Source organism: Amphiura filiformis, chromosome 13, assembly GCF_039555335.1.
Source record: "Amphiura filiformis chromosome 13, Afil_fr2py, whole genome shotgun sequence".
Taxonomy (NCBI): Eukaryota; Metazoa; Echinodermata; class Ophiuroidea; order Amphilepidida; family Amphiuridae; genus Amphiura; species Amphiura filiformis.
The window spans coordinates 58,737,823-58,749,287 of NC_092640.1; the positions used below are offsets into that span (position 1 = coordinate 58,737,823).

At 37.6% G+C, this 11,465-nt stretch overlaps 1 protein-coding gene across 1 annotated transcript in view; it reads right to left on the reverse strand.

The window, feature by feature from the left end:
- LOC140168581 (uncharacterized) overlaps positions 1 to 10,541 on the reverse strand; it is a 49,391-nt gene extending 38,850 nt beyond the window's left edge. Inside the window, exon 1 of the mRNA XM_072191981.1 lies at positions 10,458 to 10,541. The gene's annotated coding sequence lies outside the window, so the exon portion shown is untranslated. The remainder of the gene's footprint in view (positions 1 to 10,457) is intronic.
- Between the last annotated feature and the right edge of the window lie 924 nt (positions 10,542 to 11,465).

The following is an 11,465-nucleotide window of genomic DNA, read 5'->3' on the forward strand; positions in this document are numbered from 1 at the left end:
GACACATGACTCTCTAAGTCTAACTGAAGTACAGTAAGTGTAGGCAAAGAGAAAATGCGCTATTTTGAGTAAAATGCGCGCGCAAGTTTTAGAAAATGCGCAATTTGCGAATTTTTAAACCAAAATGCGTGATTTTCCTCCCCAAAAAGTTCAAATACCGTATTGTTTGTAATAAACGCCCCGAAAAGGGGGGGCGTTTATTGGAAGTGAATTGTCAACGAAAAAAGCTTAAAAATCGTGTTCAATTTCACGATGGTGCTCCTATTAAAGGGAGGGATTTACGACTATACATGATAGCGGCGCCCACAGAAAATGATATTTTCGTGGGAAATCCGGGTGGGAAATACAGCAAAATTACACCTGTAAGTGCATGGAATTAGTCAAATTCTACCATAATTAGGCAATGAAATGGATGGGAGTTGAGTCGTAATAGGTTTTGTCCATTCAATTTAGCGATCGTGACTGACATGACTGATGTAAGTTTTAAGCTTACCTACACGATATGTCATGGAAATGTTCGCCTTTTTGTCAATTTTTCACAGAAAAATTGGAGGGGGCGTTTATTAGAGGGGGAGCGTTTATTACAAACAATACGGTATATGCAATATTTTAAAAAAATTTCACTGCTTTTCTTCTATGTTTTCTTGCAGTTTTTTGCGACGGTCTATTTTCTAAACTTTTTTTAAAAGTTAAACATGGATTGCATTTCAGATCATTATGGATTCTTTAATTTTAAATTAGAACTTAGATCATACCCAAAATGCGCAATTTTTCGCTATCCTTAAGCGTCCCCTTCTTGTGGGAGGGCACAAGATGGACCAGCCAAATTTCTGCAAAAACAACCAATGGGAAGAAGCGATCTAGCACAAGTGACATCATGCCGACCTACTGAATGTCGAGCTAAGGACCAGGGCATACTGTGGAAGGTGGACATTTTTTGGCACACTGTTTGTCAGGAGGTTAAAGGAGTATTTCGTGATCCTAGCATCCTCTTTTTTATGACATTTTTCAGTACATATCGACGAAAAAAGCCTATTCCCAAAATTTCAGTTGATTCCGATTTTGCGTTTGCGAGTTATGCATGATTATGTGTATTACACTGCTCCATAGACAATGCGTTGTAATTTCGTTCTGGTGCACCAGAACGAAATTCAAATTTCACAATATCTTTGCAAAACGAATTAATCTGCAAGAAATATTTCGTACATAAACATTATGTAGCCAGAGGTTTCCAGTGATATAAAAATCTCAACTTTTTTTGAGAAAAGTGGGGGGATGAGGCTGTGGATCACGAAATGCCCCTTTAATATAAAACCCTCACTCTTTTCATTTTTCTCATGCTCTTTAACCAGAAACCCTTTTTATCAGGAATCGAACCCCCACCCTTTTTGTGAACAAAGCTTACAATTTCATGGTCACTTCCGGGTTCATTATTTACAATCTACAGATTCTGCACCATCATTGGCCATAACGAGTCCGAATTGATGCAGAATTTATCCTCATACTCATGCTCATAGATAGATAAAAACATGATTTTCTTATTCATATCCTCACATAGATGACGGCCTCCATGCGTGTACCGGGCATAAGGCTAATGAAAGTCAATTCCCAGTTTCCCGTTACATTATTTTTCATGACTGTGTAGGTGACCATTTCATTTTTCATTATTTTATACCATTTCATTATTGCATCTGTTACAGGTGTAAACCAATAACTACCCATGTGATAAATCAGTGTTTGTAGTTTACAGGTGTAGTTTACAACCACATGAAGGTGATTGTACAACTATTATAAAAAGTTTCACAATATTTATTACGGGATGAGATCAGAGCAGATCAAAAAGTGCGAGACAGAGAATTGAGTAGGTATTCATTAATAATTCATTATTAACCATATACCATGCTCCTACTGCAAAGAAAATTCCTGAAAATCAACAGAAAGAGATTTATGATATATTTAAAACCACAATTATTTATTTGTACGTTAAAGTTTGTTAGAAATCAACATTTTGTTCAAAATAATGAAATATTTGGCCAGCAAATTGTTTTGAGCGGAGTAGGGTAACGGGAAACTGGGAGTCAACTTTCATTAGCCTAACTGGTATCGCATCGCATTTTGCTACACAATCTAGCCAAATTGCTATGTAATAACACATAGTGGAGCGTGGCCAAGTGGTTAAGGCGTTGAACTGTGAATCCAAGGGTCAAGGGTTCGAATCCCAGGTCCGCCTGAGCTCGGCTGGCTCCTTTGTGTCCTCTTGAGCAAGGCACTTCACTCTACTTGCTTAGTGCTTCAGAGGTCACTTTAAGCCGTCAGTCCAGTGCACATGTATTTCTGACATTAATGCAGTGTGCATGTTTTAAAGAACATCACAGGCTATTCGAAAAGAGCAGGGGATCATCCCGGCACTGTTGACTGTACTTCAAAAATACACTCATCTACTCTAGGTTCCAGAGTAAAAAATAAGTACAGCTTGTCTGTACGCAGTGCGATAATACTCATGAGGGAGGCACTTATAAGGAAGAAGAAGAATAAGAAACATGTCATTCATGCACATGCATTGCTACATGTAGATATACGATATTACAATAAAACTTTGTCACAATTTTGCTATGCAAAATTCTGACACTAAATTATGCCCTGTTACCGGCTGAGACTAGTAAACCTACACTAGTTTCAAGTACCGGGGGTGCTGGCGTGGAACCAAAACCGTCCATGAAACAACAGCGGGAATCGCTGGTTAAATCAAACGGAGTCTGGGAAAAAGTCGGAACGCATCAGTGAACGAAATTTACTTTTTTTTTTTTTATGTCTATACTATGCAAGGCATTAACAGCTGCTATCGGTATGATAGCGCTGATGGGTTGGCGCCTAGACCCTCCCTCGGGTCCGTGGAGAACGACTTGTAATGTAGATTACATAGCATTAAAAATCAACCCAATTCGTGAGGAGGGTTCAGTGTAGTGGCATCAATTTGTGTAGAAAGAGGAATTTGTTTTGGGCTGTGTATTTAGAATCGGGGGGTGAAGGACTATGGCATATTTTGGTAGGCTATTATGTAATTATGTATCGTTCCATTATCCAGGCTGGACCGAACCGAGACTGTGGGACAGTCTAGTTGGCGCCAAGATAGTTGTTAACCTCCCGTTTGAAGCTCAGCCGATTCTGGTTAGAGATAATTGGACCAGGTAGAGCGTTCCAAAGGTGAGCTGAGGATGGAAGGAATGACCTCTGGTGGCTGACCAGGTTGGATCTTGGGATTTTGACAGCTTGGTCGTGGGATCTGACAGAACGCCGCAGACGAGGATCAATAATCATACGATCTGGTAACAGATGTTGAAGGAGTTCTGGAGCTTCGCCATAGAACATCCGATGAAATAGAGTGATGGCTCCCACTGCTCTTCTATGTCTCAGGTGCTGTATTTGATGGTTCTTTCCATCTGCTTCTGAGATGCCAATGATACGTACCGCTCTTCTATGTATAGCATCAAGTTTGGACAGAGAAGTGGGTGGAGCACCCATCCATGCAGAGCTGGCATATTCCATCTTGGATCGGATCATAGTCTTGTATATCGTTGCTCTCTGAGAAGGGACAAGGTAGGGGGCCGCACGACGTAGGGGAGACCAAGGCGTTGGCTAGCTGTTCTTGCCATCTTGTCCACTACAGGGGTCCATGACAGGTCTTTGTTAACAGTAAGACCAAGAAGGTCAATACTGTCTGCCTCTTCTAGAGTTGTTCCAAAAAAGTGGAGGTTAGGGTGACTATATGAAGCATCTCTGCGGTTAGAAATAGTGGTGGTCTTGCACGCCCGCAGCTCCAAACAGTACATTCCATGTGTTTGCCCACATGTCTCTATTGCTTTGAGGTCTACATCAAGTGATATTGCAGCGCCAATTCTATCTTCCTTGGACTTGATGGATGACATCAGGGTTACATCATCAGCATATAAGATTGATGGATTTGTAAGTCCGGAGGTGATGTCATCGATGAAGATGATAAACAGAAGTGGTCCAAGGATGGAGCCTTGTGGGACACCAGCATTTATAGGCTTTTCAGTTGATGAAATCCCATTCAGTGAGACTCTCAGGGAACGATTGGTGAGGTAGTCCTTCAACCACTTCAGCAGCTTTCCAGTGAAACCCAGAGCAGATAACTTTGCCAATAAGCCGGGGGGTGCCATACCCTGTCAAAAGCCTTACTGATGTCAAGGCAGGCAACTCTACTTTCTTCTCTGTCATTGATGGAGTTTGATAGCCGCTGGGAGACATATGTTAGGGCATCGGAAGTGGAATGGCCAGCCCTGAAACCAAATTGCTGCTTAGATATTAGCTGATGTGAGTCTAGGTGGCGCCACATAGCTTCATATATCAGTCTCTCCATGACTTTAGACAGTGTTGACAGTAGGGATATAGGGCGATAGTTGCTGGGAGAATGCCTGTCCCCTTTCTTGTGGCATGGGATGACATTAGCAACCTTCCACTGGTTCGGCACATGACCTTTATCAAAGCAAAGTTGGAAGAGACGAGCAAGTGGGGTAGCAAGCTCAGGGGTAGACTACCCCGTAGTCCACTTCCCATTCTGCATATACTCTGGGTATTGTATTTGAGCTTAAAACTCTGATTTAATTAATGTGTGCACTATTGATAGATTTTCACATCTGATCTTTTTAGTCACCCTACACCCTCTGTTTGTTAGATCCCCAAGTGGACTACTGACATTGGATTGCGGTCAGAGATGCTTAACACGGCTGTCTATGAGCTTCTATGGATGAGTTTGTCGGAAATCTGGCCTACTAAAATTGGCCATGATGTAATGCATCTTTAAATGGATCTGGCTTGTGATTGGTCGCCCAGATCTCGTTATGGTTTAAATCCTCCGAGTACCTATCATTACCATTAATAACTACATGGTACACAAGTCTGCCGCCATTGTGTGGTGTAATTGCATGAACGCGTCACTAAGTGCATGAGCGCGTATTGTATTTGCTTGCGGTTAAATTTGATTGATAAACAAGTGTGATTGACAGTGTGAGTGTCAGGGACTTTGCCCACTCAAAATCGCGTTTAAAATTGGAAGTCCATAGTCTATTTTTATCCTGGAATTTCGCGATTAATAAACTTGCAGATTTTAAAATCAGAATTGTTCAGTGAAGTACCAATACAATTATGACATTATGATAATTTATGTTGCATTCAATAATATAAGCCTACGTACACTTTACTTTTACTGTCACTAATATAATTATTTAAACTTTTTCATAACAATTTTATACTAGTATATATTTTGATGTAATAAATATCAGTATAATTTCGAGTTCAACTGTATGCTTTCATCATGATTAACATTAATAACATGCTTTTTTATTTATCAAAAATAGACTATGGCATAGTCTAGCTCAGGGGCAGCGGTTCTAAGCACAATGGATGGGATACCATCTGGTCCAGAAGCTTTGTTGATGTCGAGTTTCTTCAGCTGCTTACTGACTTGCTTTGGCCAGAATACAATGTTGCCACACTTGGAAGCAGTCTTGTTTGGAATGTTGGGGACTGGCTTACAGTTCTCAGCATGAGGGATGGTTGATTTCTCACTGAAGAATGTTGCAAAGCACTCAGCTTTAGCCTCTGATGTTATGTAGGTGTTGCCATCAGATTTGAGGACTGGTATTTCACTCTTGCCCCCTTTGCCCATAAGCCGATGTGCGGTCCACCACCAAGACTTTGATCCTGTCTGGAGCTCGTCTGTCATCTTCTCCTTAACTCTAGACTTGTGCGCAGATGCAGCTTTTCTTGACACAGATGTGTACTCTGTCCTGGCTCTGTTATATTCAAGTCGGGACTCTGGAGTCTGGAGGGATTTCCAACATCTCCACTTGGCATCCTTCTTCTTGAGTGCCCTTTCACAGCCATCATTCCACCATTCTGGGTAGTTAACATAGGAGTGCACAGATCTCTGGGGTATAAACTCATGCATTGCCTCACAGATGACATTGGTCACATTATCACATGCAGCTTCAGGGTTGTTTTTCGTGATCAACTTGTTCCACGGAGCTGCGGCAATATTGTCAAAAGTGAACTCTGAGAAATCAACGTTTTAGTAAAAAATGTCAAAATTATGCACAAACGCCTTAAATTTTAAAACGGTAAGACTTTCACACTTGTAAAAGCTGTATCTGGTGCATGGTCTAAATATGCATCTTTTTTTTCCAATGAATCTATAATCTCTGCTCTCAGTGCGCCAAAAGTTCAAAATAATTAAAAAATCTAAGTGGCATTTTGACTGCAAATTTTGGTTTTGTTTACACCACATTTGCTGGCGTTAACAACATACCGAATGCGCCTTGACTGCGTTGGACATACGCGCAGAGTTGCGCAGCGTCACGCAACGCGAATCGCTAGCGTAATCACAATATTTTCGCATTCGCCAAGCATTTCTGACTCATTATTTCCGCCAATTTACTAAGCTGTCTTGAGCCATGTGACTTTTTAGAGTTGAAAAGAGTGAAATAAATCAAGCAAAAATACGAATAAATATTAGCAAGTAGTATTTTATCAGTTTCAAGTGAAAGAATACATCTTAGTGTTGATAAATATCAAAAAATCTCAAATTCGGTCGTGGACGAATGTGTCTTCCATTACTCTGGCCTTAAAGTAGGGTGTCCAGGTCAAAATTTTAAATTGTTAATTGTGTATTTTTTTAAATTTTATCCTAAAGAGTATGTTGAAAGACACTCATTAAAATTTTTTTTATCAAAATCGGACCGTCCGGTCCCCAGATACAGCCGTTTTAAGGCGTCAAAAAAGCGCAATTTTCGTCGTTTTGGTAAAAAGTGCAAAAGAGGGCGCTTTTGTAGACAATATGTAAACAAAATTACTGTTTCTTTGACACTGCAATGTTTGTTCTTGGAAGTATTCATCCCTTGTCTAACTATATTCCAAGTTTTATTCAAATAGCTATAGCCATTCTTGAGTTATCTCACTTTGAAAAACATCGTTTTGCCTCATATTTGATATTACCCATAATGCATTGCTTTCATGGCTCCACCTGTGAATCAAGCCTGTACAATCTCTATGGGGGAATACCAAAAACTGTGCTACATTGAATTACATTTTCTAAAGTACTGTTGTGAAGTTATTTGAAATGCAATTCTTATGTAACTTGGCATGTTGGTAGTACACATGATGTGGATCAAGTTTTATGTTCAATAATTTGATGTTTTGTTAGTTTTAAGGCTTAATTTGCATAAATTAGCATATCTTACAGCGATGGTACAAATGAAGCTCAAGATTTGCTATAATAAATTTGTTTGGTAATGTTTGCAATGTGATCTGTTTACACTTGACAGCAACTGTATAATATTGTTGAGAAGTGAATTAAGTATGATATGTTGTTCAAATGAACTTTTTAAAATTAAAATAACATACTTAAAATGGGATGTTCCATTTAATTAAAGGGGTAATTTTAATTGTTCTTCAATTTTGGCCCTTTGTCTCTTGAGGGAACACATGTATACATGAATGCTCACATTTTCTATTGTAATGTTGCTAATAAAATATACCTGTACTTGAAAGAACACAATTCTAGTCTTTGTCATTTTTATAATGTATAAATATTTTTGTTGAAGATAATAGAGTAGGCCTGCTCAATTCATGGAACAAGTATAGTGAATCAATCCATGTTGAGGATTTTGTAACTTCAATTTAGGTTCACATGTATTTAAATGTAGGCTTTATGAATTGTTTTGATTATATGTAATGTACATTTGTTTCCTATTTGATGTAAAAATAGGATGGTTGAAAAATAAAATAAAAATCATTTAATACTTTGTAAGTCTCATTCAATTGCAAACTGAGTGGAATATTCCATTTTGTTTATGGGTATTTCAAAGTATAGACCGAGGAGCAATTTAACCCTTGCAAAATGTGAACCAAAAATTAGAGCTAAGATTAATATGAAAGAACATCAACAAACAATTCTTTAATAATTGACTTGATTGAGCATATTCAAAACAAAAAATAAAACAAAACAAACAAACAAAAACCTCAAAGATAAAGTCCCATACCCCCTTAAACTCTCCTGTTTCATGAAATTACCAGTAATATTAAAATACGAAAATATTTAAAAAACATTTGTGAACAATTAAAGTTAAAAGTCATGCAAATAAATCTCTTTTAAAAAGTTTAAAAACTTTTTAAAAGAGATTTATTTGCATGTCTTCCTTTCACATCTCATGCCCCAAACCCCTTCCTATCCCTCTTTCTCGGTCCCCCTCCCCCCTCTCACCACCCAATGCTGATATGTTGTTTTTTTTTAATGAATTTTTTTTTTTTAAACGGGCTTAAATTAAAAAAAAGAAACAACAAAAATGTTGTATATAAAATAAACATACTAAATAAATAAGTATTATTTAAAAAAAATGAAAAATTAATCTAAATTTAGGGCTTTGAAAAGCGCCCCTCCAATATCATACACGTCACCCTGAGACATCACCCCTATTCCAATCAATGGAATAGCCCAGCTACACCTCGTGCGGCGCGCGACTGCAATCACCTGTTGGGTGATACCATATTGACCAGCAATCGTAGTAGACAATTAATGAGGGACAACATATTAATGGTTTGCGTGGTTGCATTAAAAACAAATCATTACGTTAGAAATAGAAATAACATTCTATTCACCACTGCAAGCCTATGATCTTTTTAAACAAAAACCTGTACCACATAACTGCCTGGTTTTTATTGTTTATAAAACTCGGGATAAAACATCTCTCAAATGTACCAGAAGATGAACAGTCATTTTTTTTTATTACAATCACCAACACAGAACCGGCCCCAACCGGCTTCGTGCGAACCACGTGTTAGTTGAATACGGCAACACATGCAGACTCGACAGCGCCGTCATACAGAACAGGCACATGCCTTGGTTTTGCACGTACGCTAGTCATGTGCACTAACAGCGGGGACGATATTGCGTGAGCTAGCTGGCAACACGGCAGCTGATTTTCACCTTGTTTCTCATTGAAACCAACGGGCGGGTATGGTATGACAATGTATGGGAAAGAAAATACACGTGGGCGATTTACAGAGATTTTTTTAAATGGATCTTGTAGCCGACAGAACAAGCTTTATTTTGATATCACATACAGTATATTGGGCCACGGGAACCATATTTGCGTAAGTGATACATTTTTTTAAAAAATATTAAAATACTTTCCCTTTATCAAAAAATCTAGGGATTTCAGTATATAGGGCATTGAAGTCTGTACTTAATATGCAATTAATAAAAATATTCATTTATAGGCCGCGTGTAGTTTCTATTTTGAGATATAAATCACCATTTTGACGAAAAATATTGGAGCCATCACCAAAAAACCACCAACATGGCGCTCGGAGTCGGAAAAAACCTCAACTTTGGAAAATCGTAGATGCAAAAATACTCATCGGATTTCAATATTTTTTGGATTTCTATTTGATTTCATCCCTTTTTAGTTGTATTACGAGGTTGTATAGCTCTATCTTAAATATTAAACAAATGAGAGCAATTCTAAAATGTTTGCTTTTTGCGTTCAACAAGCCGTGTGCTTGTGTGTGAATGGAAAACAACGGCACGCCGTGCGCTGCACAGTGGACACCCTACTTAAAGGTGTATTTCGTGATCCTAGCATCCTCTATTTAATGTCATTTTTGATTAGATATCCACGAAAAAAACCTATTCCCAAAATTTCAGTTGATTCTGATTTTGCGTTCGCGAGTTATGCATGATTATTATGTGTATTACACTGCGCCAATCAATGGCATGCATTGTAATAAGCCAAATCGCTATTGTAACTTCCGGTTTTTTTAGGACACTTTGCCCTTTGACCTATCTGGAAAATTCAGAAAAATTCGGGTTTTGTGCGTACAAAATATAATTTAAAACGTATTACTAGAATAAAACAAACTTAAAAAACATTATTATTAAATGAATTAATTATTTAAATATTTTTAATGATAACATTATGACAATAATAAATAAATTATTAATAATTACAGCAATTTTCCGGATAGGTCAAAGGACAAAGTGTCCTAAAACTGCAAAAACTGTCCCACAATGCATTGCAAACTTCCAATGCCGATTGGGCTTATTTCGTTCTGGTGCACCAGAACGAAATTCAAATTTCACGATTACCAGAGCGAGGTTTCCAGTGATATAAAAATCTCAACTTTTTTTGAGAAAAGTGGGGGGATGAGGCTGTGGATCACGAAATGCCCCTTTAATCTATGGACCAAGGACTTCGGTTCAAAATTCGGCAACCTTGCCATGCCTGCAAAAGACTCCGAATGCAACAATCGTCCATTTATTTACACCACTTTAACTTGACAATATTACATGTAAAGTACCTAGAATAAAAGACACAACTGTCTAGTACACATTCCAAGATTTTATACTTTTTTATATCCCAGAAATTAACAAATCTAACCTTGGTAACCATTTTTCGTGACTACATTGTAGCTAGCTGACGGAAAATTTCTGTTTACATCTCCGAATTCAATGTCGTCAGAAATAATTCATATTCCTTTTTTCTGTTCAGCACCAATGGCATGCAGCCAGTAATGCAATGCAGGCCCTCGGGCGGCGCGGCGCAGATGAAAATATTAATTAATATGATTTTAATTTTTATAGGATTTGGGGGGAAGATTTTTCAGATTTAGGGATTTGTCAATATCTTTGGTATAATAGAAACATTAGATCCAAATCCAAAAAGTTCTTTTTCTGTGATGAATGGTGTGACAAAGGTATTTTTGATGTGGGTGACTAAAGGGCAGAGTAATGGGAGAGAACATGGACCTTTTCGAGCATCATTATTTTTGAATTGTATGTCCAAAGTATATAAAACTATACATTTTTGGAAAGGAAATGAGTCAAGGAATCCCATGGTGACGTCAGATTTGTATAAAAATATCGAGTTTTGAGAAAATCACAAAAATACACTTTTTACCCCAATTTTTTGTGACAACTTAAAAAAAAAATCAGTACGGAGTAAAAAATTTTAGTTAGTTTTTCATGGAGAAGAGACATGAACTTAGGGAAGGTTTTTTTATTTTTTTGAAATTCGTCTTATTTTTCGAAATATTGCAAAAAACATGTGAAAAAAGCAATTTTGTCACTCTATTAAGCTAAAAATTCCACATAATGGTGTATATTTTTGTTCAAAACAAATATTTTGAAAAATGAGAAAACCTTCCCCAGACTTTGATGTGCTCTAAGCGATAGTGCAAAAAGTTTACCTTTTGCTTGCATATTTTTCGAGTTATCTTGTCACAAAAATCGTGCAATATTGTCAAAAATGAACTATGAGAAATCGACGTTTTAGTAAAAAAATGTCAAAATAATGCACAAAACGTCCGTATATTTTAAAACGGTAAGACTTTCACGCTTGTAAAAGCTGTATCTGGTGCATGGTCTAAATATGCATCTTTTTGCACCA